Source organism: Rhipicephalus sanguineus, chromosome 11, assembly GCF_013339695.2.
Source record: "Rhipicephalus sanguineus isolate Rsan-2018 chromosome 11, BIME_Rsan_1.4, whole genome shotgun sequence".
NCBI lineage: Eukaryota > Metazoa > Arthropoda > Arachnida > Ixodida > Ixodidae > Rhipicephalus > Rhipicephalus sanguineus.
The window spans coordinates 101,610,556-101,625,696 of record NC_051186.1 but is presented as its reverse complement, the minus strand read 5'-3'; positions in this window follow the sequence as shown (position 1 = coordinate 101,625,696).

Sequence of the window (15,141 nt, the reverse complement as noted above, 5' to 3'; positions counted from 1 at the left end):
TTCGGTTTCAGTTCTTCTTCTTCTTCTGTGGTTATTAAGGAAAGAAAAAGGCACCTAATTTCTCTCTGCCTATAGACCCTTTCGCTGTTTACAAACACAGCTGCTGCATGGCTTCCGGTTTTGTGCGCCGGCGTTGCCAAGTAGCATTGGCGGGGAACAAAAGCCTTGGCGAGTAGCCCGCACATTTTTAACGCTTTTCTTCCGATTTCTAGCCAAATATTTAAAATAAATATTCTTCTATGCTGCACACCCAACATTATAAGAGTTAGTCCTTAACTTTAAGGGCCTTTCTTTTACCTGAAAGCGGAAAACGAGTATTTCTTTACTCTGGCACAACTTAAAAAACACGCTTTATGCTTCGGCGTTTGAGAGTGATAATTGAAGTGACCGGAAGTTTCTTGGGGTGCAACACGTGCTGCTGCTCTCGCAATCTTGAAACCGACCGAAAAGGCGAATAGGCGACACGGCGCAGTGCCTTGTAGGGTGGGGGTAAGGAGGGAATAAAAGAATAGTGGGAAAATAGAGAGAAAAGTGATAGGAGCACATCCATCCAACGAAGAGAAAAGAGGACAGGAAAGATGGGGAAACGGTCACGGGAGTTCAGGGACGGGTCCGCGAAACACAGCTAGAGGCACGGTGCACAACATCGGCGAAGCGGCGAAGGCCCCGTCGATGAGCGGCGCACGGCATAGCGGGCGAGGAGTCCGTCACGGGGCGCCGGTGAGCGAGAGGTACGAGGAGTAATCCAGGACATCGCGGCAGGCACGTCCGTCTTGCTTGAAATCCAGCGAGCGAGCTCAGTTCCGCTCTGGCATTCCTGCTTTACCCAGGCGACGTGAATATAAAAGAGTGTGTGGAGAGTACTCGTTGAGTGCGGACGTTTCTTCTGCTTCGGCGCTTCGCGCCAAACCGCGTGTTCGGGCTGGCTGGCGTCCCCGCCGGTCTTGCCTGCTGCTGCGCCGGGACTACCAGCCCGCAACACAGCATTCACGTTTCCCGACGTATTGCCAGATGGCGTTCATATCTCACGCAGCGCCTCTTCTATCGTCTTTACACGACATTTGCAGCGAAGCACGCAGATACGCGGCCAATTTTTTCGAATGGGGATGCCCAGAAGACGTCAGCCAGTTATGAGGGTGTTCATTGTGGACCTGTAGTGGTCCTGATTTGCGTCTTCTCTTATTGGTATTGCCTCGCATAGGTAGTGATACCGCGTGATATCTAGTGCTGAGACCAGTATTGTCGCTGAAGCTACGGAAAAAAAATGTTATAGCGGTGCTGAACTGCTTGACCATGTCAGCGACGGTTGCTGTGATTGCGGTGCAGATGAAATTGTGCAAAGTCATGACAAGATTTTATTCTCACAAATCGACGTCAGCCTTAATCTAGAAATGGTATCAATGGAGGGTAGTTGGTGTTTCATTGCAGGTTGCGGGTGTAACGCCACCTAAGTAAAGGTTAAGCAAGTATGCCGACAGGAAGGAGGCGCACTTGCAACTAAACTTTACTTTGCCTCTATTGCAGATATAAAGCCATGAAAACACCACGTGGAACCGATACCACTGCCACATAGCGAAAAAAACAACAACCAGATAACACACCGGCGCACCACACTGGTCGTCGAGATAGTCAATCTCACATGAGAATAGGTCGAGAGACTGCTTGCTGATACATTTTCTCTGAAACTTCTTGATACGATAAGCTTCAAAGAACTCTAGCTCTTGTCTTTTTCTATATCTTTTTAGCACTCGCGTCTTCTCCAGCTCAGGTGCGCTTAGCTCATGTGAGATGGACTATCTTGACGATTAGTGTAGTGCGCCGGTGTGTTATCTGGTTGTTTTTTTCGCTATGTGGCAATGGTATCGGTTCTACGTGGTGTTTTCTTGGCTTTATATTTGCAATAGACGCAAAATAAAGTTTAGTTGCGAGTTCGCCTCTTTTCTGTCGTCTTTCTTAACCTTTTCTTACGTGGCGCTACACCTACACATAATCTTACCTCATCCCGACAAAAAATGAGGTGAGGTTACTACAATGCTCAGTAGTTCTAAGCAATATAGGTCAGTTCTGATGTCGCCACCTCAACCTCATGCCTTAGTTTGACATTTTATGAGGCGAAACTTTTGGAGAATTGATGTTCTGAGGTCAAAGCGTTCCTAGACTTCGGCGCTGTAGTGTAAGCATAATCCTGCTCACGAGAAGATTTGAGAGAATAAGAAAAGTAATATTGTGCATCGCATGGAAGATCTGCGCTCTCTTCTACATACTAGAAGTTACATAACATTCGAAAATTGGGGCATGCGTAAAAGATCCTACTCAAGAACCAAGGTTTTGGAACATTGCAAAGCATTTTGTGTTTCTCAATTTGCCTTTTTGTGTCAGAGTGCCTTGCTTGTATGGTCACGTGGTTGTGACGGTAAAGAAGGTGGCAATCGTGCTGTTAAAAATGAAACTTTACTGGGAGAACTTGTGCCGAGCAAAGCAAATACCACTCATCGTGCAAGCGAGTGACACTCGCAAGACAACTATATCGTCAAGGACAGCCTTCGATCGTCAAATAATCTAATAATCGGCGGAACTAATGTAGCGCAGACTTCTCAGAATGGTCTTAAGCAATGGCGATGTTTCCCATTCATTGAGGCGCAGCCGACGCTGAGTAGTTGTAACAGCTTTACTTGGTCAAATCCGATCCCATCAAAATACAAAAACAAGCGCGTGTGGCAATGCCTCCGCGCCCCCTCTGAAAAAATCTACGGCCCATCCACTCCATGGAGGTGGGCGTAGAGCGACGCTCTTTATGCGCGAATGTACCGCTTGCGGCAACTGTGCAGTGGCTCTAGCCGTCCTCAGTAGTGGCGGCGATCCTTTGTTGTCACGTGGTCGTAACGTCGACGAAGGCAGCAGTGAGAGCGTCCGAGATGAAACTCTTTATTTGGCCGAACTTGTGACCGGCAATCTGAAAGTCATACTACAGGAATACACTGATACGCAGCGTACACTGATAGCGGCGAACACAGCGTCGGCTGTCGAAAAAATTGCCCATGGCTGGGACGCGCCGTCTTTTATACATCACGCATCAAACTTTCCAATCTTATCACTGGTGGTCGCGCAAGCTCTGGAATAATCTAGACTGTGCGCGGCCTGCGCGTAATCTTAACAAAGTGATCTACTACAATCGCGAAGCTCCTCGAACACTGCGTCGTGGTCAGCGCCGAGCGTTGATAACCGCCCTTGCTGGGCAAACCCGAATACATTAAAATAAAAGAGGAGGCGGGCGTGGCAATATAGTGAACTACATGTTATGACATCAATGACTTTGTTTACCGCAAAAAGAAAACAGGCGATGTACGCAGATAGCTGCTGGCTGCTTCGCATTACATCCATTCGCTCAGTGCATGGATTCTGCCGGATATTCATCTCTACATTTACCACAAATATTGGATATAGCGAACTAATTTATGGTCCCGATGCTATTTCGCTATGACAAACTTCGACTGTAACTGCATATTATTATCTACCTGCTGGTAATGTGATTGCTCAAAAGTGCTTCAATTCTTCTTTAGGAATACAAACTTCGTCTTTGCTGAAGCAAAAAAAAGGGAATCAAGAGAGTGTCTCAGTAAGGCTAGGATCATGACATGTGACGGGATGTCGTGCAGTCGCGAGACACAGAGGGAATGTGCACTGGTCCACCTCTCTTCTCGACGCCGCTACCCTGCGCCTGTCGACATCTTCCGCGGTCGAAATGAAGTCGAAATCATGTGTCCACCTGTAAGTAGAACGTGAGGCTCACTGAAGGCAAGGTGAACCGTCCTCACCAACAGCTTACTCACATCTTTCGAATAGCTTCGGTCAACCTGGGCAAAGATCCCGTCGGCGTAAGGCCAAGGCCGAATGAACGGACATGAACCTGGAACACCTTCCATACACGGTGGCAATATTCTCACTTTCTCGTTCACGTGTCTGGTAAGTGGTGCGCTGCTAAACTCCTTAATAGGCCTTTATTTCGCCAACGCTCTCGGCGTTAGTGACCATAGCAACATCGTCCAAGTCACACGTCTTGGCAACTCGCGTTGCGTAAAGATTGTCTTCGAAGGTGACATATTGCCATCCCACGTGAAGGTGGGACACTTTCGTCACGTGGTCCGTCCATTTACACCAAGACCACTCCAGTGCCGTAAATGTCAAAAAATGGGTCATCTCAGCGGAGTTTGCAGGAACGTGGCCATTTGCCCGCGCTGTGCAGAGCCACACAATGCGGAATCCTGCCGAGCAACTGCCCTGAAATGTACCAACTGCCATGGATCACACGAAGCCTCATCAAGGGACTGTCCATTAGTGAAAAAAGAATAGAGCGTCATGAAACAGATGGTGCGGGACGACTCGACGCACAAAGAGGTTGCTGATGTGGTGAGAAATAGGCAGTGACGCTCGCGTCGGCGACGAAGGTCTAAAACTACTGCTACCCAATCTGGACGGACAACGCGATCTCCTACTCCGACAGATCGTCAGACTTCCCTTAGGCGACAGCTACCACCACTGCCGCCAGCACCACCACCCAATGCATCAGAATTGGAGAGCCGGAAAGACGCAGAAGCTTTGAAAGCGGCGGCGGATGTCGCGTGGCCCTCGCTGCCACCACTGCGCACTCATAAAGAGCCGTGCAGAATGCCCCGCAATGTGCTTCATCGTCCACAGATGATTGCCACGACAAGAACCTACAAGTCCTCGCTGTGTTGAGGTCTCTCATGACCACGATGCGCAGTCTCCTCAACGGAATGAGAACTCCGTCAGCTCAATGCGCTCTGCAAGTTCTCGATTCCTTGGAGCCAGTCCTTTCAAGCCTTTTTTAACATCTCGCAGAGGAACCGATGTCATATATTTCTCCGTTGTGACTGTCTGTGTGTATGCGGTGAACACTGATGTGTGTGCGCGTATTGCTTGTTCCCTCTTTTCTCCTCGCTCCTCTATTCTTTTTTCTCCCCTTCCCCCTCCCCCGTGTAGGGTAGCAAGTCGGGTACAACCTGGTTAACCTCCCTGCCTTTCCTTCACTTTTATCTCTCTCTCTCAGCGTCAGCAAAAAGAACGCCACGGGACGACAGTTGTAACCAAATTGATATCTTAAGCACATGCGCTGCCGTATCGTTTGAAAAACAGTTTTTGCGGGCAGTGAGAAAGCAACTGCATAACAGCGCGCCTGCTGATTGTGGCATTTAGTTACAGATTAAGCTGGCCTTCGCTGCATACAGATGCTTTGTTTGGTGTGCAAGGAGAGTTTTGACAGTCACCTAAACCATGTGCTCGCGGTGTCTTGCGTGCTTCTGATTAGCGAATACTGGTGGGGTAAGTTGAGGTTTTAGGCTGCAAACTGCGTACGCGTTCGCCCTTTAGAGAGCGGCAGCAGCCCACCCCAGCACATGCTAGGTACAAATAAAATCTGAGAACACATTTTTCTTGACGAAAGACCACCAAAGCAAGGTTTGGCTGCAGCAGAATAATTAGCACTGAGATTTACGCACAATGCAAGTTGATAACAATCATCAGTCGCACTAAAGTGAGCACACACAGCATTTTGGCCAGTTATATCTCGTGAACATTGGAAATGAGGACATATCATATTAAAACCGTTTGTTCACCGACATAGGTGCTCTTCGGTAAAAAATTTCGTCAAGATTGCGACCGGAGGTTTTTTTTTATTTTATTTTATGAAAAAACTCTATCATTTTTTTCTTTTTTTGCGCTGCCCATAGGAAAATGAGCTTCCTTACAAATGTTGCAAACGTTCTTTTCTATATTTGACACCGTTTTGAAGTTTCTGTTTCTGTTTGAAATAAGAAAGGCGCCAAGTCGCCTCAAACTTTGCACACTTTTTTTATTTCGGCCTTGTTTGTTTGTCATTTTTTCACATTTTCTTCCTTTTGAGAACGGCATAAAAAGCATGGATATAATTTACAGCAATGCGTATTAAAACCAGCACAAAATATTTTCGACACATCATTTATAGTTCGCGTTAAATTCAGCTGTGACATCCGAAAAAATTGAAGTGAGCAAAAAGAGGAGGCCCGCACCGCCACCTTCAAATATTTTTTTGGCGCGCGCGTTTCTTGTAAATAAAATTTTCGGTTCCGTGCAGTTTGAATGTGCCCACATAACATATAAAAAGCCCAGGCAAAGCAAAAATGTCGACCGGACAGGCATGTTCAATATATCGCGGAATCACCCAGCTGGCAGATACGGCGTGGATGTGATTTTTTCGGTGCCGAACAAATTAGGAGGAATTTGCCGTCGTGTAAAAAAAAAGGCAGAAATGGAAAAAGCAAAGAAGAGTGTAGGTTGTGGTGTGAAGCACCGTTCTCAAGCAATTGAGTGTGCCACGTTGTTTATCGAATCCCCCTGTCATGCGGCGCCGCATACATAGGCGAGACAGGAATGTGTTTTAATGTTAGGATAAAAGCAGATGATTCGAGTGTACGTAGCAATGGCCTATCGCATATGGTTGCGCATTGTCAGCAGTGGTGATGTAAACCCCAGTTCAGTGAAACTCGCATTGTATCACGGCATCATAGTCAGACAAGTCTAGAGATTATCGAGGCTTAGCACATACAAAAGGAAAAAGAGCCATGCATCAGCTTCCCGTCTGTAGCCTTGGAGAACACATAAATTTTATAGTTGAATGGGTAGATATATTTTGGTTTTTGGTTTTTAATTAGTTCACACCGGTTTTCATACCTTTATCTGCGTGTTTGTTATCCGTGTGAGGTGACGCGTGGGTATATATGTGTGTTCTCCGCATGTGAATAAAACTTCAGTTGATAGTCGGAGCTTGCGTTTCATGTCCACTTGCTTGTGTACATTCGTCTTCCCTGGTGGCGCCGTTTAAGTAGTATGAATTATGTATGTATTATGTATTTATCATGTATACACTATGTATTACGTTTACAACATGTATTCACATCTTACGCGCGATGTGGAGTAGTCCAGTTTCCGACTTTTGATTTTATGCTTTTCCGGCTTTGGTGTAACCATAGATGACCTGACTGCCTGAAGAACTGTTCCAAGCCGTCGGGCGTTTTCGTGTAAGCATGATGCGAAAAGGACGACGTCATCCGAGTAGACAAGGAAAGTTTGCCGCTTCAAGTGTGCTGTGTCCATGACACGTTGGAACGTCGCCGATGCCTAGCAAAATCCGAATGACGTAAGCTTGTTCTAAAACAGTCTGTCTGGTGTTGATATTATAGCGTCATCATCATCGCCCTTCATCATCGTTATCATAATTTTGCAGTCACCGCGCCGGGCCTCTCCCGCAGCTCATGCTTAAGCTCGAGCCGCCTGCCAGGGAGAACGTGCTCACGCTCCTGGCGGTCTGGTCGCCTGCAGCCGCTCCGCTTAGCCTTGCAATAAAGTGGCGGGACAGCAACACGGCCACGTCGGCCGTCTCGACATTTTTCTATCATTTGTCGCTACATTGGTGACCCGGACGAACACGCCATTCGACGAGTGGCCCGCTGCCATGCTTGCGCGACTCTGCCCGCCAGTGCCGCCGTTCCTCCTGGTCTACCCCCCAGCGTGGTTCATGCAGCTTGATGACATTCCCGCGCTGAATGGCGTCACCGCGCAACCGCTGATGCACGCGGTCCTACACTCTAAGGCAAAATTACCCCGAACGAGGAGTAACGGAGCCCAATAGGGCTCGCAGATGAACGGTTAGACCGTCATAGGTGCAAGCGGAGAGGGATGCGTGCCGTGTGCAATTCAGTTAGTCTGCAAAGGGATGAACGGCGCGGGAGATGCAGGCCGTGTGCATGGATACGTTCCGTGTGCAAACCGTTGTCAAGGGAGCTAATCGTCCTCCTCGCTCGGGTCAGTCTTCGATCTTGTGTTTGAGCTGGCGTGTTGCCGGTTAAGTCGCGCTCGGAGTTCGCCGATCTAGGACCTACGGCTCGCTGCCTTTGATACAGACGTATGCGTGGATGAGTGTGTCGTGCTGCTTTTACGTTTCGCCACACCCACGAAGTCTGGAGCTGCTCTCGACACGTCGCGACGCCGCGCTGTATATCTCCGGCGCAGTCACGGCACTGCGTCGCCACCGGCTAGGAATGGCGGCCGAGAAGACTGTAGGCCTATCGGACTTAATCTGACTCGGGGCACAAATCGGCGCTGGATTCTTTCACAAGTAAGTGATCGCTTTTTATTCTGCCGTACCTATCGCGTGCGCGAAACTGATCGCGATTATCGGTAACGGACTCGATCGTGTTGTATATCGCGCGCACGAAATTTACCGCGAGGGTCGGCTTGGGCGTGGGCTCGCCTGTGCTTTGTGACCGCCTGGATATTGGCCGCCGTTGTCGTCGCCTGGCCGGATGTTCGCTCACCGATGATTCACCGTGGTGATGAGCTGCAAGCTCGCGATATTAGCAATATTAGGCAGAGGCCTCGCCGCTGTTTTGCGACTCGTCCGAAACGCTGTGCGGTAGCAACGAGCTCGATTGTATGCCGCGCGCTTGAAATGCACCGGCATGGGTTGGCGAGTGCTTCAGCTAGCCGACATTAGCTGCGATTCGGAACTCTGCGGAAATAGGTCGCCGTGACCTTCGGCTTCCTCGACGCTCGCTCGTAAGCAGTTCGCCACCGTTCGAGGCGTCGACCCCGCTTTCGCTCGCTGCACTGTACTAGTGCGCGCTCGAATAATTTGGTGGAAATTGGACGCCGTTATCGTCGGCGTCCCCTTCGCTCGCTCGCTAGCAGCCTGGCGCCTTTCGTGGCGTCGGCTTCGCGTTGCGGCTGACGGGCTTGCTCGAGTTGTACGACGCCGCTCGCAAAAAACTCGCCGGCTCGTTGGGGCACGGTGGTTGGCGGCGCCTCGGCGTGATGGCTGCGGCCACCGCACTTGAAGTGTTTGTTGCGCTGTGTGGCTTGAAATGCGTCTTTGATGACGTATGACATCACGGTGAAATTATTTACGTGCCATATTTTAGACGTGTGTTTTTATTTAAGCATTCGACACTATCAACCACCACATTATTTTTATGCAGCTTCAAGCAATAGGCGTAACTGGTCCTGCACTATTATTAATAAAAACTACCTACTCAATAGAAGCCAAATTGTCAGTCTGTTAGGTCATAAATCTATGCTTAAAGTAACAAATATAGGTGCACCTCAAGGTTCTATTCTCGGCCCACTTCTTTTCATTATTTACATAAATGATTTGCCATCTTGCCTTACCAGTTCAGAATGCTTACTGTATGCAGACGACACAACAATTGTTAACACTGATAAATGCCTCCAATCTCTGACACAGAAACTAAATGATGACCTTTCAGGCTTGGCTGCTTGGTGTATCCATAATAAATTACAAATAAATCCCACTAAAACGAAATTCGTTGTTTTCCACTCTCACCAACGTGAACATAATTATATCCCGCCAGTATTTCTAAATCAATTCGCAATTGAAGCAGACGATGAGGCGACCTTCTTGGGAATTAAACTGGACCGTCATTTGAAATTTCATTCGTATGTTGCATACCTGCGAAAAAAAAATGGCTTACGGCATACGTGTTCTAATCAAATCCCGCGATATATTTTCCAAACCCACATTACTCTCATTGTACTACGCTTTTATTCATTCTCATATTAATTACTGTATCACATCTTGGGGCAATACCTACAGCAGTCATCTCGTCTCCCTTCAAACTATCCAAAATCACTGTATTAGAGTACTTACCAACAGTCATTATCGCAATGATGCTAAAGCACTCCTGCATGCCAACAACATCCTAACAATCGAGAACACTTTCAAATATAATCTACGAATACTATTTTTCAAGCAAATAATAAATCAGCTTCCTTTGTTTTGTCAAGACGTTTATTAACGGGCACTCAGCGACGGTAAAGTCACTGTAACGGGAAAAGTACCGCGTTCCTTTTCTCTTCGCCGCCGCGCCCTTTCGGCGGCTTCGCCACATAAATGGTCCAGCTCGCTCGCCTCGCTAGTGTCTCCCGGCTGCAGACGCACGGCGCTTTGGAGGGCGATTGTTTTTATAGGTTCAGGAAAGCGTACAGGAACATTACGACATCCCCTATCGTTTTGAGACTTCATCGAAAGCCTATCGAGGCATCGAAGAATGCCCAGGTCAGGCCCTCTTTGCCATTCCCCGCGGGAAAAAGGATGCCAAACGACGGGCTCTGTGGCTGCACAGAATTAGGCGGGAAAAATATGTTCCCACGACTGATACCCGCATTGTGAGGTAAGCGCTTCATTGAGAATTCGCGAATGTTTCGGGGAATGTTGGCGCCTACCCTGCACTAGTGCAGCTTGTTTCGCGTGGTTGTCGCAGGAGGTTCATGCACAATAACATTTTATTATGTTTGGCATAAAATTGACGCCTTTGGGCTCACATATAATGATCAGCGCGCCATGAAAACTGACTGCTACAGATTGGTACTGCCTGACGTGACTGTATGACGAACACAAATAACAGATGGTAGCATGAACATAATGGCTGATGCTGTCGCGGCCGGTTCGCTTGTTTGATATGCACCAAAATCGGTATTGCGTGACGTGACTGTATGACCAACATATATACCGTGCGGTAACATGAAAATAATGGTACGCATGTCATGTAAAGCATGATTTACATGCCATGCTCATGATGCTCTCGCGGCCTGGTTTGCTTGCTTGATATGCACCAAAATCGGTATTGCGTGACGTGACTGTAATGCGAACGTTAATAACAGGTGGTAACATGAAAATAATGGCACGCATGTCATGTATGGCATGATTTACATGCCATGCCCATGATGCTCTCGCGGCCGGTTCGCTTGTTTGTTATGCACCAAAATCGGTATTGCGTGACGCGACTGTATGACCAACATATATACCGTGCGGTAACATGAAAATAATGGTACGCATGTCATGTAAGGCAGGATCTACATGCCATGGTCATGATGCTCTCGCAGCCTGGTTTGCTTGCTTGATATGCACCAAAATCGGTATTGCGTGACGTGACTGTAATGCGAACGTTAATAACAGGTGGTAACATGAAAATATTGGTACGCATGTCATGCAAGGCATGATTTACATGCCATGCTCATGATGCACTCGCGGCCGGTTCGCTTGTTTGATATGCACCAAAATCGGTATTGCGTGACGTGACTGTATGACCAACATATATACCGTGCGGTAACATGAAAATAATGGTACGCATGTCATGTAAGGCAGGATCTACATGCCATGGTCATGATGCTCTCGCGGCCTGGTTTGCTTGCTTGATATGCACCAAAATCGGTATTGCGTGACGTGACTGTAATGCGAACGTTAATAACAGGTGGTAACATGAAAATATTGGTACGCATGTCATGCAAGGCATGATTTACATGCCATGCTCATGATGCACTCGCGGCCGGTTCGCTTGTTTGATATGCACCAAAATCGGTATTGCGTGACGTGACTGTATGACCAACATATATACCGTGCGGTAACATGAAAATAATGGTACGCATGTCATGTAAGGCAGGATCTACATGCCATGGTCATGATGCTCTCGCGGCCTGGTTTGCTTGCTTGATATGCACCAAAATCGGTATTGCGTGACGTGACTGTAATGCGAACGTTAATAACAGGTGGTAACATGAAAATAATGGCACGCATGTCATGTATGGCATGATTTACATGCCATGCCCATGATGCTCTCGCGGCCGGTTCGCTTGTTTGTTATGCACCAAAATCGGTATTGCGTGACGCGACTGTATGACCAACATAAATACCGTCATGATTTTCACGTTACCACTTGTCATTCGTGTTCGTCATACAGTCACCTCACGGTATACCAATTTGGGTGCATTTCAAGCTAGCGAACCACCCGCGATCGCAGCATGAGCGTGGCAAGTAATTCATGCCGTACATGACATGGAAGTCATGATTTTCATGTTACCACCTATCACTAACGTTAGTCATACAGAAATAGCTCGTCATAAAAATTTTGGTACATATGCATTTCATTAAACGACCGCGAGCGCTCCGAAACCATGTCATGTAAATCATGTTTTACATGGCATGTCCGTCATGATTTGCACGTGATAACCAGTCAGTTATGTTCGTCATACACTTTTGTCACGCCATACTAATTTTGTTGTTTGTCAAGCTATCGAAGAGGTCGCGAGCGCACCATGAGCGTGGCATGTAAATCATGCCGTACATGGCATACATGTCATGATTTTCATCTTATCACCTTAATTTAAATTTGTCATACAGTCATGTTATGTCATACCAAATTTGGTGTACTTCCCATTAACGAAGCGGCCAGGACAGCACAAAGTCGGGGGCAGATAGATAGATAGATAGATAGATAGATAGATAGATAGATAGATAGATAGATAGATAGATAGATAGATAGATAGATAGATAGTCACAGAAATTCGCTAAGAAATGCTTCGCATTTAATAAATGCAGACAGCCGAGCGCGTAAATGCCGCGCAGTTCGCATTTCTTTGTCGCGTTAGTACGCGTGCGTGCGCATGTAGGCAAGTGAAAATTGCCGCTGTTTCTTTCCTAATCAGTCACAGAACAACGGTATACTTCATTCTGGGCTGCAAAAGCGCACGCAATGCGTAAAACATGCGTTACTCCACGTGAAATCAACACCGCACCGCCGCAGCTTCGGCGGCGCTGGACCAAATATGGCGGCGCGCACGACGGTCGCGGTACTTTTCCCGTTCCAGTGACTTTAAGCGACGGCGCACGGCAGCGACAGTCAAAGCGGGGCCGACTCTCTGCACGAGGGGGGTGCTCTCAGAGAAGAGAACGACCCACTGGAAGGCGCTCGACAGGACGACCCATTACTGAGTAGGAATGCTTCGCTACAATTTATAATCCCTCCATCAAGTCTAGAGAATACAAACTTGACAAGGTTTGCACAAAATCACAATTTTATCTTACCTATAGTTAATACTAACTATGGCAAACAAGCAGCCCACTTCACTGGAATCTATTTCTGTAATACTATACCTTCAGGAATAAAAACCTCGGAATCAATAGGCATATTAAAAAAAGATATGAAAACTTTCCTCTCATCCATTCCATAATCTGGATAGTTTTGGTCACTTCTATTACTCCCGCTCCCTTTCGTGCCTTCTCACAACCTAATGTTAACGCAGCATTGCATCATCATCCTACATTGCTGATATCAGATGTCTCTGTTTAGTTTTCTTTTTCGTAGTTTATTTTTTAACATTTTTCACCATGGTAATTATCTGAAAACTGTTTAGGAGAGTTGAATTACCTCTATTTTTTATGTTGTCTAATTTCAGTTTTTGTTGCTACTTTCTGCTAATGATTTTCTTCAGTAGAACTCCTTTTTTCTTTTTTACCTGCGATGTATTCTATTACCCGTTTTCTGCACAACTGTTTGCTGCACCAATTAATTGTTTCTATATTCACTACTGTAGGAGGTCCCGATTCAGTCTCTGACTATGGGACCTGCTTCTGTATACACAAGTTTTGTAATTGATTCGATAACTAAATAAAACGATTTCTGATTCTGATTTCACCTTGCACATATTTGTCATGTACGTGCGTCTTCACCCCTTCTGTGACGTGTCGCAGAATATTTGCAATATTTTTGTGCTTCGCAGGGGTGAAATTATTTGCGTGCCTTGTTTTAGACGTGTTTTCGTTCACATTGCACGTATTTGCACAGTTCGTGCGTCTTCACCCTCGCTGTCACGTGACTAAATGTTTTCAATATTTTTGTGCTTTGCAGGATGCAGCCGTTGCCCACAACGAGCAGAATGCTGTGTGCCCTGGCGCGTACAACGCCTGCCATCTATCGCTTCCATTGAAGCAGCTTCACAGAAAGGACTGTACGAGATATGACAACGCGGCTGAACCTGTATTGGACATATTGTAGGGAATTCTATGGAAGAAAGCAGAAACTTCATATGTATAGAAAAAATAAAACGTTTCATTGTCTCACTTTTGTCTTTCGTTGTCACATTGAATGCGAAAGCAGTGACATACGCATGACTAAATATTCTTTCGCGTGTTCTTTTCCGCGCCATTTGTTGGTCACCGCGGAAAGAAACACGCGAAAAAAGTATTAAGTCTTGCGGAGAGTAACTCTAGAAAATCATCCCTGGGATAAAAAGTTCATCCGAATGGAGCGTTTGAGTGGACCGACCGTTGGTCCTTGCGAGGTGCAACTGCGAGGACTGACGGTTGCCCGGTAAGGTGTAAATGTGAGGACCAAGTGTTAGTCCATTGAGGTGATCTGTGCGGACTAACAGTTGCCCGGTAAGGTGTAAATGTGAGGACTAAATGTTAGTCTATTGTGGGGACTAACTGTTAGACCCGGTGCCGTTAGTCCTTAAAGGGATTAATGGTTGTGGCAGCCCCATTAGTCCCGAAAAGGACGAACCACACACCCTTTTAACACCCTTTTGCCTTAGAGTGTACTGCACGCCATCCCGTTTGAGCTGCGTCATCTCACTGCCGCTTCGACCTCCAGCCCGCAGTCATACGACGACATCTGCGCTGCGGTGCTGGCCTGCTATGGGGAACCTTGCCGACCGCTTCCGGCGAGCCGCGTGTTCCAAGCTTTTTCCCTTCGTCGCCGCGAGCGGTACCAACTGGCCCGCGCCCCTCCCTTAACCAAGACCTAACTCCCTTGGCTACGCCTCCTTCGACCTCACGTCCGGTCGCCGGCGCATTGATTCCCATGCCCCACCGCCCACCCGACGATGTACAAGACGTTCCTGCTGCCATCGACCAGTCCACTGGGAGGTCCGTTATTTCGATACCCTCCGCATATTCTGCTTCAGGCGTGCCGTCCACCTGCACGTCTTCACCGACATCTGCGGCCCATGACGTCAGGTTACACATACGTTAGGCTCCACGACGGCTAAATCGCCGCACGCCCTGGAGCCTGCCAGGGCCACGGACGTCAGCTCGCCCGCCATTAGCCCCCTCAATCACGAAGGCATCGCCGTCTACGGTGTCCAATCAACCTGACTATTCGTCAACCTCGACACTTTGCCAGCAGCGAAACATCTTGCCAGCAGCGACCATCATCGTTCTCGACGTCTACCGCAGAAGAGGTTCGCACCCCTCACCAGACAAGGCCAAACGTGCGAGATGCTGCAACCATGGCC